We start from the raw sequence: 26,759 nt of genomic DNA on the forward strand, positions 1-26,759 counted from the left end.
TGTTATACCTGAAAGCCGGTTTGTTGTACAGCTTAAGCCCTAGTCAATCATTATCCATGTATGCAAGATAAGGGAGAGCAGAGCTGTACCGGTGGCCCTCGCCCACACTGCATCTCTACAGACTTCTGCAGAGGGGAGCTTATGCATTAGTGGTTCAGCTCAGGAGCAGCTGGAGGGGCTGCAGAACTGGCCTCCCAGCCATGGCATTGCTGTCCCATGGCAGGAGAGCCATTAGGAAGTGATCCAGTGGTCCCACTAATGTGCCCCTGCCCTCCTGCCCTGCTCCTGCTCCATTCTGGTAAGTGGCAGTTCTCCAGCAGCACCCTACTGTTGGCTCTTGCCTAAACATACAGAAGCATGGTTACATGCACTGAGTTAACTCACACAATCAGTGGTATTTTGCAGATGTCCAGACGCAGGGTGGCAGATCTAAGTGGTATGAACACTTAGGCAGAAGGAACAGGGCAGCCCCACTCCCCTTTACCAGTGCATGCATTATATCAATAGATAATGACTGCATAATGTTCTAATGAAAGCACTCATAACAGTATTATGTGGCTGGCGTATTTTAAAGGAGACTCCTCTTCATCACCATTGGTTCATTTCCAGACCCAGTTCAAGGTGCTCACATTAGTGTTTAAAGCCCTAAATGCTGGCTCCCTCCCCTCCAGATCCTGCTGGGTGTTAAGATTGGTTTCACCTCCTTGGAGGGGGGCCCAAGAGAGGCATTCTCTGCGGCACCTCTAGTGGTGTCCAAACTTTTTTCAAAGAGGGCCAGATTTGATGAAGTGAAGGGCCGTGAGGGCTGACCAAATGGCCAACCAAAGTTGTTGACCTTTCTTTAGAATTGAAGTTGAGCTTTTTTTAGGATTTTACCCCAAAGTTGTTGAGCTTTTAGGGTTGAAGTTGTTGAGGTTTTTTTGGATTTTACCCCAGGAAATAATCTGGCAAGGGCCGGATTAAACCAACCGGATTAGGCCCCCAAAATGGACTTTGGACATGCCTGCTAAGTTGTGGAATTCCTTGTAAGTATAATTCTTTTAATTGACATTGAAATGGGAATGTCTGTGTAGTGAAAAGCTTTAACATGGGGAGATTCCACTGAAGCTTTAGAACAGCAAGAAGAGCACTCGGAGCTCTTGCCGAGTTGATAATTAACTAATTGTTGTTTTTTTGCTAGCTGACATGTGAGTGAGTAACCTTAGATCAGGTGACAAAGGTATTTGATTGCAAATCTCCATTCTGAAGGGAGTTGCCTTTGAGTCTCTTATCTCAAATCTCCATGGGAGGAGGATGAAGATGAAGCTCTCCAAGAAAACAGCTCCAGGCAAAATGGATGCCTAAAGGTCTGTTTGAATTATTTCATATTTTCTAAGATGCTGAGCCTGTGATGGACAGCACAAGATATTGTACAGGTATTTTTTATGTACCTTTGATGTTTTAATTCTGTTGTGAAGGAAGTTCCACAAGTAAAACTGTGAATAAAAATTTTATGGGTCTGGACAATGCTTTATTTCCAAAACGAGTAAGTGCTTATGCTTCCAGTCACTTCAAACTATACAGATTTCAGATTCAGGTAGGTAGCCGTGTTGGTCTGACGCAGTTGAAATATATAAAAAATAAAATAAAATAAAATAAATTGTCCAGTAGCACCTTAGAAACCAACTAAGTTTGTTCTTGGTATAAGCTTTTGTGTGAAGAAGTGTGCATGCACACGAAAGCTTATACCAAGAACAAACTTAGTTGGTCTCTAAGATGCTACTGGACAATTTTTTAATTTTTATTTATTTATATTTATACAGATTTCATTGAATGCTGACACCTGACGTGTGTCTTTTCAGGTCCCACCCTAAACCAGTGACTGCAATCTGCCTTCACTTTTTAAAATAATAATAAGAGGGCTACCTGGGAACCTTTTGTGGGCCATAAAACAACAACTGAATGGTATGTTGATGCAATACTTGTTGCAATCTTACAGCTGCCACGTGAAGCTGCCCAACAGTGTTGGTGTGGGGTCCCTCCTATATCATACCCTTCCTTTTTCGAAGGGTTTAGCATGCCTCAGGGCCTCATTTCCCACTTCCTGCCATGTCAAAGCACGACAAGTTGCTGCAGATATGCCCTTACTAAGGCAGGCAAGCAGCCCTGGTTTGCCCTGCCTTCTTTGCTACAGAAGCCTGATCCAGCAGCCCAAGTTACAAGCAGGGTTAAATGTCAGCAGTGCAAAAGATAATTAATCTTATCTGTCACTGCAGCTGTTTCACATAATTTTCACTTAATAGCAGCAAATATCATATATCATGCTAACGTAAAAGAACAGCAAAGCAGAGCAGGATTACACACACACACACACACACACACACACACACACACACGCCCCCCAAACTTTTAATATGCATGATAGGAACTGATGCATCCTTACTTCAAAGTTAGGGCATTTAATCCCATGTTTCCTCCAATGAAGGTTTAATGTCATTCATTGAATTTCCCTGCAGGGGCACAGATAGAATTGAAAGGGCTACAAACTCTTGTTATAAGTGAAGACTACAGTGCAGAAGCCTGTGGAATATAGGGTAAGGGCCCCAAACAGGATGGGGTTGCTTGAGCAAACCTACATTCTCCAGCATGTGTTTATTGTCAAATAGACTTTCTTTTTATTTTATAAAATTTATAGACCACTTCATTGGTGTGCCCCCCCCCAGGGGGGCAGGGAACACACCTCAAAGCAGTTTACAAAAAAAGAATAAAATAATGAAATTATCAGTTTAAAAAACATTAAAATGGCTATTTTAAGTGATCAAAACATTGAAATCAACAGTAGACTAAAAACCAGATCAAAGCACAGGTCAACATTGTACATACCTTGAAAGGCTAGATTAAACAATACAGTGGTACCTCGGGTTAAGTACTTAATTCGTTCTGGAGGTCTGTTCTTACTCTGAAACTGTTCTTAACCTGAAGCACTACTTTAGCTAATGAGGCCTCCCGCTGCTGCCGTGCCGTCGGAGCAAGATTTCTGCTCTCATCCTGAAGCAAAGTTCTTAACCTGAAGCACTATTTCTGGGTTAGCAGAGTCTGTAACCTGAAGCACATGTAACCTGAAACGTATGTAACCTGAGGTACCACTGTAAATGTATTTTACTGGCACCTTTAAAAACCTAGCCCCATGTTGCAGGACACCGACTCAATGCAGAAGGGTAAAAGATAATGCATAACACAGTGACCTCAAGGAGAATCCTCCTTCTTCCATTCCATCATTGCAAATGTCAATTTAAAAAGAAAAAAATGTATGCCTCATTTTAAAAGGCCATTTCTTTACATCAGCTTAATTTACGCTGGCATGCTTTATGCAAGCTTCTTGCGCATGGAACTGCTCCTCCGTAAGAGTGGCAGATGGAAGAGAGATCGTATAATCCCCCCTTCAAATTGCAAATGAATATTAGTTGCACTCTGTAACTAAACATTCCAAACTCTGTACCTGAATTATTGGCATATTTCTTCAAGGCTGCATATTTATAGTCTGCAGCAGCTTTCAGAGTCTCAGGGTCTCATTTTAATGAACACGCTTTCTCCAGCAACAACAACATCCAAGTTACAGATCTATTCAAAATCCATAATTTTAAATTAGCAGGAACAGTTTGATGGGGTTCCATTGATATTTTCCGTTAGTTATTACCAAGAATAATACACAAATTAAACTATGTCCAGCAACATACTAAACTGCACAATTTAGATCTAAACAGACATGCTTCAAAGCACTTACAGTTTTAGTAATCCAAAGCAATTGAACATTATATTCCAAAACCAAATTCTACAAAATCAAATTACTTTCTGCTCTCAGACAATTAATAAAACTGTTCAGGGGGCTCAGAAATCTATTAATCTCTTTTTGCTTCCACAACCTAGAATGGATCTAAAATATAAGAAACATTAAATGAAAGTTACAGAGTCATACGCTGCTTTCTCCTGCTCTCCTGTGTGGGGATCGCATTAGAATTCAGACTTTGAATGGAAAACTGTGCTATACAAGTATTTATGAAGTTTTATAATCAAATAATTATTTATTAGACTTTTTAATCCACCCTTCACCATACAGTCTGAAGGTGGGTTACACTGTATTAGCACTCAAGGACTACCTGAACACTGATGCTGGGTTTGAGCTTCAGATCAAAACACTAAATGTAAAATTGCACACGAAATTAAATTTCTCAGTATCAAAGAAAAATATTGCATTGAAATATATTTTAAAATTTTGCATGGCCATCTGAATATGATTTGGTGGTTAAGCAGGTGCTCAAGCTTTTGGCATATTCTGATTTGGTATTGTGAAATCTCAATAAACTGCTAAATTTTAACACTCAAATAAATTTTGATAAAGGCTACTTTTTGTAACATTTTCCTGCAAATTCAACTCTTAAAATTGGCTTCTTTTTGTGGAATACTGTTGTTTTCATTTGCAATCAATTTGGGGGCTGTCAAAAATGCAGCCCTAGAAACAAAGTATTAAGTCTTTTTTTAAAAAAAGAAAAAAATGTGCATGGCTTCTTTCAATTTGTCATGGGCCATTTGTTGGATAGAAAGCAATACATATAATGTGAATGGACGATATCACATCTCTACTACAAAAGCACACAATCACTCAGGTCCAACCTCAGACATTCTCTCAACTGCAGGATATCTTAGAAGTGTGTTTGTTTTGAGAACTACTATGAGGTATTCTCCAGGCCATCAGAAGCAAGAATTATGTTGCACAGATATTCTTTTGCAAGCATGATACTGTACTTCAGAATGGTACAAAGGTAATACAATAGCACTGACCAGCTCACTTGCTTCCAGTGTTAATATCTTCAGCAGATGTTTGGAGGCCTTTTCTACTTTGTTTCTTTTGAAAGTGTGATATTAATTAATGTTAACGTTATTACTGTGTGGGAGTGATGGTCATTTTTGCTTTGAAACAGATGTAGAATGCATGAAAAGTTTGCATGAAAACAACACCACATCCTAATATTCAGCAACAGACCCATTAGTAGCTTGTCTTTGAAACACAGTTGTGCAAAGAGTTTCTATCAGTACAGGGGTACCTCGGGTTACATACGCTTCAGGTTACATACGCTTTAGGTTACAGATTCCGCTAACCCAGAAATATTAACTCAGGTTAAGAACTTTGCTTCAGGATGAGAACAGAAATCGTGGTCCGGCGGCACTGCAGCAGCAGGAGTCCCGATTAGCTAAAGTGGTGCTTCAGGTTAAGAACAGTTTCAGGTTAAGAAGGGACCTCCGGAACGAATTAAGTACTTAACCCGAGGTACCACTGTATGTATTAAGAGGTTTTGCATTTTTCTGTCACTTCTTTTGGTGGAGTGCTAGCTTTAATTGTGCAACCTGAATTTGTCAGTATGTTATTCAGTCCCACCCCTAAACAATGACAATCTGGAAGTGCCCAAAGTCATGCTATGAGGGCCACACTGATGATGGTCTTAGACTAGCTTTCCACATTAAGGCAAACATTATGTACTTGAGTTCTTCTCTGGCTCAGATCTGAATCCAAGCCAGAAAAGAATGCCCACATTCTCCAGTAGCAACAGCTCTCAGTTTCTCCTGTTTTTCTTCAATCTTTCTTCCTCATCCAATGTGTGGGAAAGTCAATTTCCCAAGGAGATCTAGAACACCTTGGGAAGATTGCAATTCTCAGAGGTCCCTTGGCACACTACTTTCAACTGTGTTTCATGTATCAGAGAAGAAGCGAGTAGGGAGAGAGACTGAGAGGGGCTCATTCCCCTACCACTGCTGCCACCACCTACTGCTCCATTGCAACTGCTGGTGCAGCCACCAGAGGGGGGCAAGCAGGGAGAGAAGGCAATGACAAAGGGAGAAGAAGAGCAAGGGAGAGGTAGGGGGCATGCTGGCAGAACTGCCACTGCAGTTGCCAGCTAATAATAATAATACAAAGCAACCAACAGCCATTGAGCTCTACTCCACCAACGTACTAAAGGTCCAAACTAGCAAGTATCGTCTAAGTTGTTGCCTGAATAGTACCAACATGAACAGCTGGATTTCCACAGGGAAGGAATCCTACAACCTGGGTGCATTATATGGTGTACGTCTTTGAAGATCAACTTCTGTGATACATGCAGTCTGGTCCCATTCACAGGGACTCAGAAGCAAGTTCCACTGTGTTCAACAGGGCTTAAACCCCAATTCATGCACACAGGGGTGTGCCTTAGAAAGGCCTATGAATGTTGGCAAAGCACGAGGCAAACACAACCATTTTTGAGAAGCATAACAATAAAACCAGCAGACCCAGGTCTTTTGCAAAACTCCAGATTTGTATAAAACGTTGCGTATTTCGTTTGTAGGAGAAGTGGCTTTTCATAGAAAGTGACCTGAGAAACGTTACCATACTAATGTGTAGCAAATGAATTCTGAAGTCATTATTCTCCCACATTTTCTTTCCCGTCACTCACTTCCTCCAGGAGGGTATCTTCAGAACATGATATTTCTCGAGGGTTTTACTTTGTTTACTGATTTGTGATCTGAGGATTTTTACGCACATGCATGGGAAAGATAACACGCCTGGAATGTAAAGAGCATGATAACAGCATGTCAGATAAACAAGGAAACCAAACACCATCATTAAAAGGTCAAAAAGGCCAATGGAAAGCAAAGTAGTTTAATTAAAGGCTGCCTATGTTGTTAAAAAATGTCCTGACATATTGGTGAGCTATTGTAGGCATACATTCCAGAGCAAATGCAAAAGGAAGAGTTCTGTGGAATCTTACAACTGGTTGTGGCATGGACCTTTATGGCTTATAGTCTATTATGTCACATACAAAAAAAGAGTCTTATGTCTCATATGCACACACAGAAACAGGTGGATATAGCTAGCATATCCAAGAGCCCAAAACTGAAAGGGCTAGGAGTAGGCTTGTGACATTTCTATGCAGAATCTAGATCTATACATGATGAGAACTGAGTGGTGCATTCTCAACTGCAGTCATAGCTATGCCTATGCAATTGAATACACATAAAGGTAAAGGTAAAGGTACCCCTGACCATTAGGTCCAGTCATGACTGACTCTGGGGTTGCGGCGCTCATCTCGCTTTATTGGCCGAGGGAGCCTGCGTACAGCTTCCGGGTCCGCTTCTGACGAACCAGAGCAGCGCACGGAAACGCCGTTTACCTTCCCGCCGGAGTGGTACCTATTTATCTACTTGCACTTTGACATGCTTTCGAACTGCTAGGTTGGGAGGAGCAGGGACCGAGCAACAGGAGCTCACCCTGTCACAGGGATTCAAACTGCCAACCTCCTGATCAGCAAGTCCTAGGTTCTGTGGTTTAACCCACAGCGCCACCTGCGTCCCTTACACATAGTGTGTAAGGGACGCCACCTGTATCCCTTACACATAGTTTGCAAGAAACTCACAGTTCTGATTAAGTCCAAATTGAGGAGAATCAAATTTGCTGACACACTGTAGTTCAGCAATTTGGTGGTGAAGGCTCACTTTAAAGTAAAAAAGTAAAGTAAGGAAATTGTAGTATGCTGACCTTGGGTGCCTCCAGGCGGTCATTATTTTTCAGGAGGAAGTCAAGCACATTGTGGAATTTTAGGTTTTCTGATTTAACATGGATTAGAGCAAGAAGATCAAACCTATCCATTCTTAAGGAAATCAGCCCTGAGTGCTCACTGGAAGGACAGATCGTGAAGCTGAGGCTCCAATACTTTGGCCACCTCATGAGAAGAGAAGACTCCCTGGAAAAGACCCTGATGTTGGGAAAGATGGAGGGCACAAGGAGAAGGGGATGACAGAGGACGAGGTGGTTGGACAGTGTTCTCGAAGCTACAAACATGAGTCTGACCAAACTGCGGGAGGCAGTGGAAGACAAGAGTGCCTGGCGTGCTCTGGTCCATGGGGTCACGAAGAGTCGGACTAGTCTAAATGACTAAACAACAACAACAAAGCACTTGGCAAATCCACATTAAACAAACGCAAAAACCATGAACTTTTTGCGGTTTGGAAAGTGATGGGGAAATGGATTTAAAAGTGTTGAATGAACAATGGGGAAATGTTTAAATGCCCCATTAGCAAATCAGGATGAATGCTGATTGCCATGCAACTGCCCTGTAAATGAATTCAAATGAATGTTCAGTAAAGACCAGGCATAATCTAACAACCATGTAAGCTTTGTGCGAGTGAATCAGGATGAATGCTCAATAAACAGATCATCTGAAGGAGCCCTTTGAGATCAGCATCAGTGCCCTGGGACACTGAAATGTTTACCATTGATTTCTGAATGAGGTTGCTTCTGATCTCAAATTTGTGTTCATTTATTGCTATGCATGGAGGCTGACTTAAATAAATACTGCTTCTTTCACTCAGAGTGTTTGAAGAAAGTGGTGCTTTTTTAAAAAAAAAAGTGTGGATATTTTCATTCTTGTTCTATCAAGTCATTTTTAATTCTGGGAATGACCTACCCATGGTATATGGCAGAGAACAATATTTCAGTGCAGGGCACAGATTAAGTGTTAAGTGAGCAAATGTGTTTCAGAAAGTTACTTCTCTGAAGCCATCTCATTCATTTTTCTGCCTTGCTGTTGCTGCCTAGACGTTGACAGATGGAGTGGTGTGTTTTGGGTCAGAGGGTTTTCCACCAAGTAGAACAAGTCAATCTACATTCTCATCAAGGCCCTGCGGTTGTATTTTGAGTTTGCCTTATTGTATTAGTTAGTATAATCATTTTAAAACAATGCTAATGTGGCCCCACTGGAAGCAAACACTCTTGTTTTCTTATTGAAAGCAATGAGCCCCCAGCAGCTTTGTTTAATCAATTAAAATGTTACCTCCAGGTGAATAGATTATAGAGACCAGGTCAAATTCTGTCACTGGAAAGAGGGTATATTGTGCCTTTTGATGTTGTTAGTAATTATGAGAGAGTGAAGATTTCATCAACTTTTTCTCTCTTTTTTTGAAATCATTTTTATTTGATTTTACAAATATAAATTTATAACCATACCATATACACATCCATCTAAAGAGATTACTCTGAATCTCAAGACTTCCCCCATCCCCTCCATGGGTCCTACTGTCAACATTTTCAACTGCATTTTATTTAGTAATCTATATTTTGTATCTGTCCATGTTGTCCGTAATATCTGTTACATTATAAGTGAGTTAAAAATCCTGCTAATGTTTTCATCTGCTTACAGAGTTCTCCTAAGTAAATGATAAACTTTCCCCATTCTTTCTTGAATTTCTTGTCTTCTTGGTCCCTGAGGTTTCCAGTCAGTTTTGGTATTTCAGCATAGTCCAACAGCTTAGTTTGCCATTCGTCTCTGGTACGTACTATGTCTTCTTTCCATCTCTGAGTTAGCAGCAACCAAATTCATCAACCTTTTCATACCCAGGACCCACTTTTGACTCAAACATGCATTTGGGGAACCATTTCTTAATCTTTAACTATCCTCCTGGTGTGACTCACCTTGGATCATAGCTGTCAACTTTTCCCTTTTCTTGCAAGGAATCCTATTCAGAATAAGGGATTTTCCCTTAAAAAGGGGGGGAATGTTGACAGTTATGCCTTGGATCAGGCTGTGACAACCCACTGGTAATTCCCAACCCACCAACTGAAGACCAGTTAGTATATACTATATACTAGTTGAAAAGAGAGACTTTTTTTATTATTCTAAACTTATTGTACTGCAGATACTACCAGATAACAATACTGTTTAAACAAAAGAAGAGAATCCTGACCATATAATTTAATCAGGAGAGAAATACTAAATGGATGATCCTGTTGAATGTATTTCAAAACTTTAAATTATTATTTATGCCCTGCCCATCTGGCTGGGTGGCTTACAGCATATCTAAAAACATAAAGCACAATCCAGTTCTATACACCTCCAAACAACAAAAGGTACTTTATTGGAACACCCCATTTCCCACTGACTGAGCCCCATGCCACCCCTCCATTCCCTGCTGAAGGAGGCTCTAATTTTGCTGAATGCTATTTTTAGTTAATCTGCAATAGCATGTTGGACACTATAAAACAACATTTCTTCAACTCACAGGTATTTATTTTTTAAATGGCTTTTGTCCATTCTTCACCCTCTATGAACAGAATTATTATTATTATTATTATTATTATTATTATTATTATTATTATTAGTCATTTATACCCCGCACATCTGGCTGGGCTTCCCCAGCCACTCTGGGTGGCTTCCAACAAAATATTAAAATACCGTAATACAGAAGGTTTCTTTCCATCCACTGAAGGCTTTTGGTCTAGTGGAGTAATCCCACCAATCTGAAGGAGGCAACTTTGCCAACTTTCCTCTTCCTTCTACAACTGCCAGTGCCTCCTCCCGCCCAACTGTTCCAGAAAGATGTCCCCTAAGCCTCAGGAGAAGATTTCTGAAGGGCACAAGAGAGAATTAGCAAAAGTCTCCTCCTCTTCCACTTCTGGTGATGGAAGTGAAGTCTGAATCCAAGCCAGTATTCCTAGGTTTCACCACAACAAAGTTCTCAGAGCTCAAAAGAAGAAATAAAGCAATTTGAAATACAATTTTAAAAAATATCCCAATAAAACAATAAATGTGGCATAACTATTCAAGGCACAGTGTAAAAACAGCTTAAAGCTATGGCGGGTTTTAAAGGCCTGGGAAAATAAGATGTACGTTGGGTGCTGATTGACACCAAAGAAGATGCCATGTAAGCATATTTGGGGAGAGTAACCTTACAGTTGGGTGGCTACAACTGAAAATGCCCTGTCTCTTGTATCCTCTCTACATGTTGTTTTTGTAAAGAAACCCAAAGTGTGTTTTCTTTCAGTTAAAGAGATGCCCAAAGATCATAAACCACCAAGCTTTTCATGATGAGCCTCACCATCATGTGAAATGGCAGTCTTTGCCCTGTGTTGCGCCTTGAACATTCATGTGCCTGCATTTACATGTTTGTGCTAAAACCTTAACAAGGCAAAATAAATAAATAGGGACAATGATTCAGGGAAGCCCACCGTGCATGCAAAAAGTAGGGATGATCCAGCTGGTAAACAGGGGCAACCGGAGTTCAGGCTGCAAGGGCCTGGGCAGGAAAGTGAGAGAACTTTGCCGTGACTGGAGATAAGGGTCTGCTGCAGCAGGAACGGCAGGCTGTGCTGCACAGGAGATGGGGACAGAAAGGCAAGTTCCAGAAAGGGCAGGAAGACCTGAGGCAAAATGAAATGCAGACACAGGCAAGCATTCGACAAAGGGCTCTGCAGCTCTACAGTTCTGTGGTTTTGTGTATACAAAGAGACTGTTGCTGATTTCGACAGCTGGAAACCCTGAAAGTGGAAGCCTAGAAGTAACTTGGCAAAAGCCCAAAATACCACTGTGGTGATGTCACCCCAGCTCAGAGATGCTGGGAGTGCTTTTTAAGCAAAACCTGATGATTGCAAGGACATGAAAGCCCTGAGTTGAGAGAGAAGGTGCTGCAGATTCTAGTTGCCACCTCTGTGTTGTCATAATCTGCCGGCAATGTTCCTTCTAATGTATTTCTCAGCTGTGCGGAGGGGTGATCTGTGTGAACCTGGCCCATTCGCATGGATGATTTGATACAGTCCGGGTTGAAAGGAAAAGCATTCTGATAAAAGCAAGCAAGAACAAGGAACTCGCTTTTGGTCTCACCCACCCACTACCACACTTCTCCACCCACACACATGCTTGTTCTGCTCCTTCCACTGCTGTTCTTTTACATACGCAGCAGATCCCAGGACTGAATGTGGCCAACCACATTTTTTTATTTTTCAACCCAGACTGAATTTAAATTGTTGCACACTTTCTTTTGTGGATTGAATATCAGTTGTTGGGAAATGGGCTGATTTTTTGTGTATTGATGCCTGATGCATGGGGTGAAAGTGTATCTATTGGATATCCGTCTCTGTTGAAATATTGCAAACCAATATGGCAGTGATGGGGAACCTGTGACCCTCCAGATATTGCTAGACTTCAACTCCCATCAGTCCTAGCCAGCCAGCAGAACCAATAATCAGGGATGATGGGAATTGTAGTCCAGCAATATCTGGAGGGACACAGGTTCCCTACCCATGCCATATGGTACAGTACTGTGTTTGTCATAGATCAGGAAGTCCTGGATTTAAAAGATCTATTCTACCATGAAGTGCACAATGTGACCATGGGTTACTATCACAACCTGAACATTACAGAAAGAGCAGAACACACATATAATGAATAACTGAATGCCAACTCAAAACATTCATCACCATTTCTATTCACACACATGTACACACAAACCACGCAAAAACACATTCATGTTTGAGAACGGTGTAGAAAAAGGGGGCACTTTAATTTATTTATATATATGGAATGTCATCCAGTAATGTTCATAAGTGGCCACCAGGACCATATAACACCGGTCCTAAAGGATCTATACTGGCTCCCAGTACATTTCTGAGCACAATTCAAAGCGTCAGTGCTGAGCTTTAAAGCCCTAAATGGCTTCAGCCCGTATACCTGAAGGAGCATGTCCACTCCCATCTTTCAGCCCAGAGACACTGAGATCCTATTACAAGGGTCTTCTGGTGGTTCCCTCACTGTGAGAAGTGAGGTTACAGGGAACCAGGCAGAGGGCATTCTCAGTAGTGGCACCCACCCTGTGGAATGCCCTCCCATCAGATGTCACAGAGATAAAGAACTACACAAATTTTAGAAGACATCTGAAGGCAGACCTATTTAGGGAAGTTTATAATGTTTGGCATTTTTTTAATGTTTTAATATGAGCCAGGTGGGGCGGCGTATAAATAATAAACTATTATAATTGTTTATGCAATTATTTTTAAAAAAACGAGATAAGCTTATGCAACAGTACAAAATATTGACATGAGCCAACAGTGTGACACGGCAGCAAAAAAGCCAATGCAATTCTGGGCTGCATCAATAGGAGTATAGCATCTAGATCAAGGGAAGTAATAGTGCCACTGTATTCTGCTCTGGTCAGACCTCACCTGGAGTACTGTGTCCAGTTCTGGGCACCACAGTTCAAGAAGGACACTGACAAACTGGAACGGGTCCAGAGGAGGGCAACCAAAATGGTCAAAGGCCTGGAAACGATGCCTTATGAGGAACGGCTAAGGGAGCTGGGCATGTTTAGACTGGAGAAGAGGAGGTTAAGGGGTGATATGATAGCCATGTTCAAATATATAAAAGGATGTCACATAGAGGAGGGAGAAAGGTTGTTTTCTGCTGCTCCAGAGAAGCGGACACGGAGCAATGGTTCCAAACTACAAGAAAGAAGATTCCACCTAAACATTAGGAAGAACTTCCTGACAGTAAGAGCTGTTCGACAGTGGAATTTGCTGCCAAGGAGTGTGGTGGAGTCTCCTTCTTTGGAGGTCTTTAAGCAGAGGCTTGACAACCATATGTCAGGAGTGCTCTGATGGTGTTTCCTGCTTGGCAGGGGGTTGGACTCGATGGCCCTTGTGGTCTCTTCCAACTCTATGATTCTATGATTCTATTGCTTACACCATAAAAAGGGGGTGGAGGTGTTCAAGACAGGGGGTAGGCAAGTTGCTCCATGCTGCCTAATGTTTGCATAAATGCTACACGGCTGCTTTCTGTACACATCTTCGAGATATTGAGCAAAGCTGTTTTTAAAGTGAAGCTGTTTCTTTCTGGCAGAATTGGATTTGTCAGTGTGCTGTACCTATTCATCTCCCTGTATCCGCCAGCTACTGAGAAATTCAAATAGCCTCACTCTCAGTGCTCTGGTACTCATATTCTTCAGAAGCAGAAAGAATATTATTTGGGAATGTCTTCTTGGCAGAGTATCAAAACTGATCTGAGCCAGTATTTTTTAAAAGTATTACTTAAAAGTCCTGGTGTAAGAATTCTCTCTCTGTAAGGTCTCCCACCCCTCATCTCTGGAGATGGCTGGGGGAGTGGCAGAGGCAGGGGGTTAGCTCATTTCCAGTTGAACCCAGTTCAAAGTGGGAGCTAGATGTAATGTCAAATGGGTCTACCATCATCAAGGAAGCCATTTCCTACTCCCCAGTTAGCATGCGAGCAGAGTACCCTCCTCCCACCTCTGGGCAGAAGTGTACAAGTAAAAACTTGTGAAGAGGGGATTTGGTGAAAGAGCACTCAACAAAAGATGAAGCAGTTTGAAAAAGCAGCCAGGACAAACAACAAAGAAGGAAGGACAGATTGATAACGCTTGTATCTAGGGATGGGAGACAAATCTGGTTTGGTTCAGATTTGAATACAAACCTACTTAATTCTCATTTTTTGAATCAGTAAGTGAACCAAAACACAACTATTCTTTGAAATTTGCACTTCTCCAAATGTTGCGAAGCAGTCCTCCAAACAAATACTGTGTACCGAGATGTGTGCAATATGGTAACGTGTGCATAAAAATGCATATATTTGTGATAGTAGCATATAAAATGCATTATTTTACAGGGAATCACTTGGAAAAAAATGTGCTGATGAATTTTCATGAGGATTTTTCAATTTTAAAAATTTGCAGACTTATGCAGAAATTTGGCAGACTGAAGGCAGGGAAAAGGGGAAAGTAAATAAAACCAAAATTGGCCATTCTTACTAGTGTCTGTATATACTATTAGTTTGCTGTTTCAGGGCCCAAGATGCAAACACGCCCGTCCTTCTCTGTTGCCTTTGCACAGGTAGAATTTCTTGTATTAGGTATGGTTGTGAAGCAAAATTAACTTTAAAGAAACATTGCTATAAAATTCTTATATTCTGCTTACTGTCCTTTTTAATTAAGAATATATGTGACGTCACTTGTGCAGCAAAACCACAGAAAATGCCCTTTACCACAAACCTGTCGCAGAGATTTGCAGCTGAATCGGCAAGATGCATTACTGGGGCACTATCCCATCAAACTGAACAAGCACTATATGACAAATGGGAAGTCTTTTATGTTGGACATGCCAAACACTGGGTATCACAGATAATTTGAGGTATCCTGTTAGGTGGGAAATGTTTTACTGAACAAAATTAATGAAACCCCGAATTGAGAATGTGATAGTGTGTAATGTGCTCTCTTTTTTATAAGTACCCCCTCCCCCGCTGGAAAAGATCAACCAGCTCAAAATACCTTAGGAATGAATTGTCTTCTTTAGCGTACATACTGGAACTTGCTGTTTTGAGGTGATACTCTGACTGGCTTGGACGTGCCAGGCAGCTGAAACTGCTGAGAATTAATCTCTTTCTCTTTTGTTTGGGAAACAGGAGTGTATGTACTGAAACAGCCATCCCTGCCTTTACAGTTTGCCATAAACAAAAGCATAATATTCTTCCTTCTGAGACTACAGACAGTAGAAGTAAATACAGAGAAAGCTCAAAGAAGACATGTGATGCCTGACTACCTATTTCTCTATGCTAAACTTTACCCAGTTCATGCAGTTCTCAAAGCCACCAAGGATATAAAAATCAAATAAATACGCCTCTAAATTACTTCCAGAATTCATACATTTTACTGCCTCTCTCTCATTCCATTAAACCTCATTAGTCCATATTCCCAACCCAAATGAGATACATGGAAAGAAAGGAGAGGAAGAGGAAGAGGAAAAGGAAGAGGAGGAGGAGGAGGAGGAGGAGGAGGAGGAGGAGGAGGAGGAGGAGAAGAAGAAGAAGAAGAAGAAGAAGAAGAAGAAGAAGAAGAAGAAGAAGAAGAACATTCCATTCTTCCTCCAAGGAGCTCAAGGTGGCACACGTGGTCCGTCCACCCCATCCATTTTCTCCTCACAACAACTCTGTTAGGTGGGTTAGGCTGAGAGACAGTGATTGAAAGGTCACTCAGTGAACTTCCTGACTGATTGGGGATATGAACCCCAGACTCCCAGAATCTTAGTCCCTCACTATAACTACCACACGGTGACACTATGTTTGCTCACATTCATCACTCATTACTCTGGCTTTTTCATTCCCTATGTTTGTTTCCCCCACAGTTAAAATTTAGATTCCTTGGGTCAGAGACCAATTTTTCTGCTTCCATTATTCCATAAGTTCTGGTTTCTGACATGAGCACATAAGAACTCCTAAATGGTCATGCATGTGTATCTTGAGATGTGGGTCATACAGTACTCATAGGAATGCGGGTGATGCTGTAGTCTAAACCACTGAGCCTCTTGGGCTTGCCAATCAGAAGGTTGCGGTTCAAATCTGCTCGACGGGGAGAGCTCCCATTGTTCTATCCCTGCCATAGCTGTCAACTTTTCCCTTTTCTTGAGAGGAATCCTATTCAGAATAAGGGAATTTCCCTTTAAGAAAGGGAAAAGTTGACAGCTATGATCCCAGCTCCTGCCAACCTAGCAGTTCGAAAGCACACCAGTGCAAGTAGATAAATAGGTACCACTGTGGTGGGAAGGTAAATGGAGTTTCTGTGTGCTCTGGTTTCCACCACAGTGTTCTGTTGAGCCAGAAGCGGTTTAGTCATGCTGGCCACATTACCCAGAAAGCTGTCTGCAGACACATGCCGGCCCCCCTTGGCCTGAAAGCAAGATGAGCGCCGCAACCCCATAGTCGCCTTTGACTGGACTTAACCATACAGGTGTCCTTTACATTTTTACAGTGCTCATCTAAATATTGCTATACCCATTCAGTTCATGAACCTAAGAAGAGTCCTGCTGGATCAAGTCAATAGCCCATCTAGTCCAGCATCCTGTTCTCACAGACGCCAATGGTAAGCTAACTAGCAGAACCTGAGCACAATAATTAAAAATAATAATAATTCTCAGCTACAGAAAAGTCTTTGACACATAATGAATCATGCCATTTCTTTTTATTGCTCACATCCGCAGTTTCAACAACAGAGACAAAATGTCCCTGTGTAAGTACCACTTTTTAAATGACTTATAATTAAACTAACTATTGAGGCTTGTTTAAGGAAATTCGTATAGATATGTTCAGCTTCTTCTAAATAGTGTTATGCAGTAAGTGGCTTCAAATAGACAGAGGTGTTAAAGAAAAGTAGTGCATAGTACTAAGAGCGATGCTATAAAAAGAACAAAGTGTTAGATTGAATAAACATGATATGCTTGGGAATCACAGCATTAGCAACTTTTCTTCTTTGTTATTTTCCATCACCTAAACTGCTAGCTCAAAAAAAAATATCTCATTTTGATCAAAGTCTCAATGAATGTTTGTTTTTATTATCGAACTGAATATACATATTGCTTCAAAGAACTGAGTAGTCCAGTAATTTATGAATGGATTCAAGTTCCCTACAAAACCATCCATCATAAGGAGTCATGCTCTCTTTTCATAACCAAAGTAAGATTTTTCTATCTCAGCCAGATTCAAAACCTTTCTTAGCTATTCAGAGATTGATGGAACCTTAGGGAAATTCTAGTACCCAGCCAAGACAATCTCTGCATCTAGAATTAGATCTTCAATAGGCGATCTATCCTGAGGTTGTGCAGTGTTTGCAGTAATTCAATAGAACAACCAATAGATTGCATCTTATCCAATAATCCATCATGCATCAAACTTCTTTCCAATAATTCTCAACTGGCCTACACTTTCACAAGATGTGCATCCATTCCATGAATATGGAATGTGTGAAATTCAGGTGTGGAATGCGAAAATGATGTAAACAAATTGGGATGGGTTCAGTGGAGGGAAACAAAGATGACCAGAGGTATGGAGCAGGGCTGTGTGTGGACACACACACACACACACACACACACACACACACACACAAACTCTACCCTGTGGCCCTAATCTGTGGCCTGAGGAAGACTCTCAGCAGCTATGGATCCTCTAGACAACTTGCCACCTTCCATTCCTGATCAGTTCCAATGAGCTCTCTCCATTTCTACTTCCAAAAACCATTTATAATCCCTTCATTTTGCCATAGTTCCTATAATTTTGTGCCCATGGCTAAGGCACTTACCTCTGTAACGTTTCCTTGAAAAGTATGTGGAGAGAAAGCAGTCTGAATAACATCACACCCAGCCCACTTCAGTCCTCAAACTCACTGCACTTCATCCTATCAGGAACTGTCAACAAGGTTACTTTGCAACACTATATTGAAATGGCAATGAATGGGTATACCTGTGAAAGGGCAGATAATTTCTTACTCTTCCTTCCAGACTTCTGTTGACAGCATCTTTTCTACACTGGAAGCCAAGAAATTGTGTGCTTTTACAGTCCCTCGACATCTGCAAAGATAAAAGAGCTTCAGTTCCAAACATTTAAAGAAGAAGAATTTGTTTCTATCACAACATGGAATATGATTGGTGTTAGTGTGGTTTCTTTGGCTAAATTTCTGACAGGATCACTTCCCTGCCAAATTGTACATCCAATAACTATACATAATTTTTACTTTTTAATAAATGACCACAAAATGGTTATATAAACAGAGCAAACTAACAGTATATATAGTTTATAATGAATATCTGTTGCTGCATGAGTAACAAATAACTCACCCAGACTGACTCCAGGTCAACACCATTACCATGGCTGGTACAGATCAATAGTTTCGCTTGCTGAGAAAGCCACATTGTAACTGTTCCAACAGATACACCCTTGAAACATCTCCCATGTTTGTACATTCAGACTGGTTTTGGAAATATGACTATTAATACAAGAGTAATAAACATTATGACTCACTGACCCATATATCTCCTATTGCAAGATTCCCGTCTATATTATTATTCTTCTATATTTTGCATTATATTGGCAATTAATCCTACTAATCTGTATCACAGCTAGATTGCGGACAACAGGCATTATCCCAGATAAAGGGCACAATCCTATACACATTAAGTATAAGAAGGGGTTCTAGTGATTGAGTTAAATAAGAGTACAAAGGGAGGGACAAAGAATGAAAATGAATAAAGAATGATCTTGCTGAACTACTTATTACATAGAATACAAGATCGGGAGGCGGGTGGAAGTAAGGAAAATAAGGTTTTGAAGGTTACAACTGAAAAGTGAGCTCTTATTTTTATGCTAAAATTTCTTTTTTCTTTTCTTTTTTTGTTTATGTTTTTCATGTTTTTCTTTCCTTTTTTTGTAATGTCTATGGAAATTTGTTTTGTTTTTTGTGTCATTTTGTGTAAAATGCAATAAAATATTATTCTTAAGATGGAAATAATCCCAACTGAATGCAGTGATATGTGTCAGTATATATTCAATGGCTTAGACTGTGTCCCTCAAAATGTGGATGGAGGAAGCTCAAAAGCAGCATCTGAAATAGCGCAGACAACAACCGAAAGAAGATCTGAAAGCTGTTGCAATCACTAGGTGCTTCCTCAAGGAAACAGTTTGATTCTGGATTATTCATCATACAAGTAGCATGTACTAAATAGAAATGTTGTTTTTAATTGCATTTTTCCAACTTACTTTTAGCCCACTTTAGATGCTGTGTTGTGCGACACACAGTAACCCAACCGATAGCACCAGATGCAGTACACCATTACCTTGAAACTAACCTGGTTGTATAGTGAAGACTTTTTTTATAGAATTCCATTTTGTCTAGAGAATGCACAAAAATCAACTGAGAGAGAGATTGCAGACTTTGGACAACTGCTATATAAGCAAGAACTCCATTACCAGTACCACTAGAAGCAGCTTCTGTTTCCTGCAATCAGTTAACTAATTCATAAAAACCAATGGGATGACAGCTGACAATGTATCTACTTGGTACTACACACCACAGATTAACAACCAATGGTAACCAAGTGTGAGATTGGATAAACACCTTTAGACAGTTTGTGTAACAAATTGTTTATTATACTTCAGTCGTAAGCACAGTCTTTGAAAACATGTGACACTACCTTTCATGATACTTAACTTGCAAATAAGAGTGAATTATCAGGTGCAATATTTGTTCAGCATCTTTTTTCCCCAACTCTGGTTTAGCTTGGATTTGCGCATGTACCAGCTGGGTGGGCTGAGGAAAAAGGAAGGCAACTATACATGGGCTAAGGCTGTGTACAGAGATTGGCAGACTTAAGGTCTGAGGCCTTTGTTTTTTAAAAAATCAGAATGGTGTTTGTGTCTAACGTGCAGTTTTAAAAAAACGTTTACATGTGAGGAAGAGATCCTATGTCTAGAAATCCTCCTCTCAGTAATCCTAGTTCCAATATTACTAATGATCTGGCATGACTATCAAATACCAAAACATCTGAGGAAGAGTTTTGTAAAATTTAGATGTAAATCAGTTATTTGGCCATGTTTTGACTGATGTCTATACAACTATATTAAGGGTGCTGGGGTCTAAAAGTATAGCTGCTAGACAGAGGGAAAGAGAGACATCAGCAAAACTGTTGTCTGGGTTATACTTAAGTGATTTCATACCTAGTAGGAAAAATAGACAAAGTGCAAGCAGTCTGGCTACACATTTTTTTAAGTACTCAGTCAAAGTTTATCACAGGTTACTTTGGTGGCCTAGTTGGCTGACATTTCAAAGTCCAAGATGTCTGCATTTGAGTCTAAAACTCCGCAGACAAAACAGGTTCTTTTGCTCAGCAGGAAAATCTCATTCCCTACCCGCTACTCCAACCTCCTTTAAATGCTATGAACTGATCAGGATTTCAGCACTGTTTACATATAAAACAGTTTAACAGGATTAATTTCAGGAAAGAGCATTTGCTCTAAATTTAGAAATACAACTCAAAGCTAATACTAAATATGAAATGCAACCAGCATTTTCCATGTACAAAAAATTAACCTGATGTTTTGCAATGCAAAATAAATGCTGCTTTATTCTGAATTGCAGTTTTATCGTATTCTTGCTTTTTTTGTATATTACCTTGTTACTGTGTAAGAAAGTCTGTAGTAATAATAATAATAATAATAATAATAATAATAATAATAATTTATTTATACCCCACCCTTCCCGGTTCAGAAAACCAGGCTCAGGGTGGCTAACAACAAATTTAAAACTCTTAATTGATGCAACAAAAAAACAGCATAAAATACAGTATAAAACATGAATAACAATAAATTCAGAATTCAAGAATCAATTTAGGGGGGAAATCCATCCAATAAACATTAGATGATCACCAGGGCTAGCTGGCTAAATTAGTCCTATTTGGGCCAGCGAGGAGACCAGGGGAGAATTAGCTGTGAGATCCCAGAGCGGGTAATCTTCATAAAAAGGGGAGGGGGGAAGGAAGGGGAATAAAAGATCAAGCTAAATTCAAATTGAAAGCCAGATGGAACAGTGCACAAAATAGTGATATGTGATTATCAAGTTCAGGTTTCCTTAGTTTCTCATTTATCCCCCAATCTTAACTTTAGTATCATCCACATTTTCATGTCAGTTTGAATTTTCATTTTAGTGTGAATAGCTCCTAATGCACACTTTTGCCAAATACACATTCTTTACAGAACAATTCTCCCTAATACAATGCAATTTTTGTATGTTATTTTCACTAATACACATATTTCTTCTTCACACCTAATGTATGTTTATTTTTTGTACACAATATTCAACTGGAGAACTACAATGCAAAATTCATAAAAATGTGAATTTCAAAAGACAGATATATTTCAGTTCACATGTTATTTTGGGAGGTGTGAATTATGCAAAATATAGTGTGCGCAGAAGTCCTACAATTGCTTATTTGCATATAAAGAACAGCGAACGAGGCAACATCAGAATGTTCTAGAAGAGCCACAGAGCACAGCACACCTTTTTGGCTTTTTGTTCAAAGCTGTGCAAGAGAAGCAACATGAAGTGACTGGCCTGAGCTGCAGAGGATGGGGAGAAAACCTTATTGCCCAGTTACAGTCCCAAATGCTACCCTCAATTCTGAAAAATGAGATGGAAAAGCACTATAGGAAAAGCAGCTTGCATTCATTTCTTAACAATTATGACTGATATTTCACATCAGCTCCCTTTTCTACAACACAATTTGTGCACATATAAACTATCCAGAAAACACAGTTATTCATGGGCTAGAAAAACAGAGCAAGCTATGGCAAATGAAAATATGTGTATAATTTTCTAACGTTGCCTCAAAATTGCTCAGGGTGGGGTCTATCTATCCTCCAAAGTTTCAAAAGAGAACTTTACCATCTTCATTCTCCTCCAGAAGACCCAGCTGCTTTTCATATTCCCGTAGTATAATTTTTACGCCAAGCAGACCAAAAAACTTTTATTTTCATAAATGAGGCATGCTTTTGTTTTTCTGTTTTTCAACCAGGCGAGACAGATGGCCAGTTAAGACAATATTTTAGTGCCAGTCTGGTGGACACCTTCAATGAAATGTGTCTGGCACCAAAAAAGAAAAGAAAAAAAGACTCGTTGCTGGAGAACATTCCCTCCCACCCTCCTTGGGATACACAGCGCATTGCAAAAGTAATACCTAGTAACTTTAGTGGGTCTTCAGGAACACACAGCCTTATAGCACAATCTTATGCACTTTGGCTCAGATGCAGGTCTCGCTGAATCAGAATTACCGACACTAGTTTCTGGAAATTATAATGCTATCTGCTGCAGGAATAGCTTAGCAAGCTGAAGCCTCCTGAAAATATGGCTGCAGGAGGTTGTGGTCACCACTTTTAAGTAGTTGGAGAAACGTGTATTAGGAGCACTTAAATCTTCTAAAGATCTGCCACTATATGAACACAGTGCAACACTCAAGAACTTTATCAGACCTTTCTTTAAAATGAACGACAGGGTGACCGGATATTATAGGCACGCAGAACCTCACTGCCAAGTGTTTTACTTGGGAATGCATCATTGAAATCAAAGATTTGCTCCTCTTAGGATCTGAATATATCATAGGGGCTTCAGCAGGTATCAGTTGCAACCGGTGGGACAGAGACAGGATCTTACTGAAGTTAGAGCAGCTTGCTTTATGTCCCTCGCTTCACCCTTTCCTCCCACACTCTGCTTTTTTTGGAGGGGCATAGTTTTCCTTTTTTTCTATTTACTGTCAATGTAATCTGACTTCGATTGGTTTGGAGAACTCATCCATCTTAGCTCGTGGTTCGTCAGGCAGACTAATCAAAGAAGCTTGCAGCCTCCCACTACAAATGCAGAGGGGGGCGCAAAAGAAAGAAGCAGAAAAGGAACTGGAGAAAGAATAAAAGTCAGAAACAGATATAGGTGACATTAGAAACATAGGAGATATGGGGGAGGGTTGTTATTAACTAAATTTCTCCGTAGTGAAGTACTTGAGTAAGCCAATCATCTATAATATGTATTAACTCACTACTGGGTTGGTGCTTCAATAAAGAAATATACACCAGACTCAGAAAACCAGGACTCAAGGTTAACACAGAAGCACTGAATGGTAATTAATATAATAATGTAGTATAATATATGATCTATGATCTGATCTGATCATTCAGGAATGTGCTATATAATGCATATATAATTCAAGGATGTGCTGTAACTAACTACAGTGGTACCTCTGGTTACCAACTTAACTCATTCCAGAGGTCTGTTCTTAAGCTGAAACCGTTCTTATCCTGAGGCGCGCTTTCGCTAATGGGGCCTCCCGCTGCATGAGCTCCTCTGGCACACAATTTCCATTCGCATCCTGGGGCAAAGTTTGCAACCAGGAGCAACTACTTCCAGGTTAGCAGAGCTCGTAACATGAAGCATTCATAACCAGAAGCGTTTGTAAACAGAGGTACCACTGTACACACACACACACACACACACACAGCCTGATTTAAATCTGTTATGCTAATTCTGCTAATTTTGCTGGCGTTGTTTTGCTACTATTTTATGGAATTCACTTTTTTTTTTACCTTTCTCTTTTTTGCTGTTTTAAATTGAATTTTTAAGGTTACTTTAAATGCTCTGAGGTGCCCTGGACATTTTTTTAGGGTAGGGTAGAAATTGTTTAAATAATAAAATGAAATGTAAAGCAAAGCAAAGCAACGTACTTGCACCCTCCTTTTTCTTAAGAAAAAGCCCACACTCTTAGGATTTGACTGCATATTCCCTACAGTGTCCTAGATGGGTGATAATCTTTCTTCCCCCTTATCTCCAGACATAGGACCGGTTCTCAAGAGCATGTGGCCAAAGTTCTACTCCAAGAAGGATATTCCTGTCACTGTCTAACAGAAGGAGAAGAAGTGTGGCGTTTGCCCACTCATTACGGAGATGTCATACTGGCGGAGAGAGTGAAAGGCTGACCAATAAGAAAGCCTGGGGGTGGAGCCTAACTCTGTTTAAGGCTCAACACAGGGGTTTTGGCAGTTAATTCGGTTGGTTTCTTGTGGGTGGGAGGCATAGGAGTCAGAGGCAGAGGAGAGACAGAGAGAGTGAATCGAAGTACAGTGTTTCAAAGTATTTAAAACTTGTTTGCATTCACAATAAACTGGAATCTTTGTTAATACGTTACAACCTGACTGAGTCTGAATATATTACCAGGGAAACCTGGTTGGCGGCAGTGAAAGAGATAAGTCGTGGTGGTGCAGAGTCAATGCTCCGTGGAATGAATGGGGGCTCTGTGCGAACGCCACAGCAAGGTTCACCAATTTCCCCTCTACCGAACCCCGTGTCCTCCCGTAAAATCTATGGCGGAGGGATGGGGTGCCCTCTAGAACAGTGATCAGTGGAAATTACTCACACCCCAACCTTCTTTCTGTTGAAAGGAATGGCTGCTTCATCAAAGGCCCTTTTCATTCATGGAAGGACTCATTCTGACCAGACATTTTATACATAATTTCTGACCATAGATTGTCTCCCATATGTGGTGAAAACATTCTAACTATAGCCAGCAGCATCAACAATAGTGTAAGGTAAAAGTAAAAGCATTCAATCAAGCATACCTTATGTTTGAAAAATCATTCTCAAGTTATGGAAAAGGACTAATGAAAATCCAAAAGGGTCTGAAAACATGAAACATGCCAATGGGAGTCAAGATAATCAAAGACACTGAGAATGCCAAGTGAAAGGTAGGCAGCAGGGGCAGCAGCAACAGAGAACAGAGAGGCTGAGAAGTGGAGAGGTTTAGGAAGGGTGAACCAATTACCAATTAGGAAGTCAATTCCTGAGTTATGTTACAAATAAGCATGTCCTACCAAATCTAAGCAGGAATGTCTGTGCCACTTAGTGGTGCAATTGTTCCTATTGCAAGATTCTTTGTGAAACCCACACATACTTGCAGGAAATGTTATATAAGGAAGGCTGTGGGCCTAGGAGATGACTGTAAATAAAAGGTTGAGTTGGAAGAGCACATGTTCAGAGATATCCATGCCAGATTTGATTCACATTTCCAGTGACAACTGAAGGAACAGTTGTCATCGGGAAGGGTAGTAATCTTGCCAGCCATTCGGTCTGGCAAGTGCAACAGAAGCTGTTTACGCAGTCCTGTTGTTTTGGGTGAGACATTCATAGACATTTATATGATAACCAGCTAAGGGGCAGATTCCTGCAAGCCTCTCAGGATGAGAGAGGGAGAGAGGGATAGAGGGATAGAGGGATAGAGGGAGAGAGAGAGAGAGAGAGAGAGAGAGAGAGAGAGAGAGAGAGAGAGAGAGAGAGTTTTCAATGTTCAGGCTGTGAGTGCCACTGCTTACATAGCTGAAATGGTGCAAGCCAACCGGAAGAAGGCCATATTAGCATGTTTCGGGTAACCTCCAACTTATAGGCGATGCAGGTGGCACTGTGCTCTAAACCACTGCTTGCCGATCAGAAGGTCGCAGTTCGAATCCCCGCAACGGGGTGAGCTCCTGTTGCTCAGTTCCAGGTCCTAACAACCTAGCAGTTTGAAAGCACACCCAAAAGTGCAAGTATAGGTACCGCTCCAGCGGGAAAGTAAACAGAGTTTCCATGAGTTGCTCTGGTTTTGGTGTTCCGTTGTGCCAGAAGCGCCTTAGTCATGCTGGCCACATGACCCAGAAAAAGTGTCTGGACAAACGTTGGCTCCCTCAGCCTGTAAAGCGAGATGAGCGCCGCAACCCCAGAGTCATCTGCGACTGGACTTAACTGTCACGGGTCCTTTACCTTTACCTTTTTTTACCAGTTTATACAGGTTGGATGACCATCTGTCATGGATGCTTTAGCTGAGATTCCCGCATTGCAGGGGGTTGGACTAGATAACCCTTGGATATGAAGCCCAAGGCATGTGCTGCTTTTCAAAAAATTTAAGAATTACTGCTACATAACACTCATAATAGATATTCAGTGGAAGATATGCACAAACACAAAAATATACTTCCCCCACACAACCAAATTGTTGTTGCTGCTGCTGTTATTTCAGCATTGATATAATAAATGAATAAAAAGAGAATATATGTAAGTCTCCCTAACTTTTGGAGGAGGGGGGAAAGGAGCTGTAGGGAAAATGAATTTTGACCATTTTAATTCTGAAAGCATCACACTTGGGCCAAACTAGACAAGACACCATTCACGCAATTAGCAATTGTATGGATGGCTTTTAAAAAGCAAATGATCATGGAGGCCATGGTCTGGATTGCCACAACAGTGAAGGTAAAAGAATTGCTTTACTTTAATGGATTCAGTTATGTTAGTACATCGTCGGGGGGGGGGTGAAGATTCTTTTGTATAGAAAAAAGTCAATGTTCCCCAGATTGCCCACCCCCCAGAAGGACTGTAGCTCAGTGATAGAGTGCATGGTTTGCGTGGAAAACATCCCCATATTTAGCCCCTGACATCTCTAAGCAGTGATGGGAAAGTCTGCTGCCTGAAATCCACTCAGCTAGATGGGTCAATGGTTTGACTCAGTATAAGGTAGCTTCCTGTGTTCAAGCACTTAAAAGTTCATGTTTTCAGGAAGAAATGGTTGACTTACAGAACAAAACAAC

General features: G+C 40.7%; 1 long non-coding RNA gene across 1 annotated transcript; it reads left to right on the plus strand.

The window, feature by feature from the left end:
- Positions 1–158: 158 nt before the first annotated feature.
- Positions 159–24,063, plus strand: LOC309341821. The gene is made up of 3 exons (XR_014156561.1): positions 159–298; positions 22,175–22,329; positions 23,978–24,063. It is a non-coding gene; the product is annotated as an uncharacterized lncRNA (long non-coding RNA).
- The last annotated feature ends 2,696 nt before the right edge of the window (positions 24,064–26,759 follow it).

Source organism: Podarcis erhardii, assembly GCF_964252035.2.
Source record: "Podarcis erhardii genome assembly, chromosome: 5".
Taxonomy (NCBI): Eukaryota; Metazoa; Chordata; class Lepidosauria; order Squamata; family Lacertidae; genus Podarcis; species Podarcis erhardii.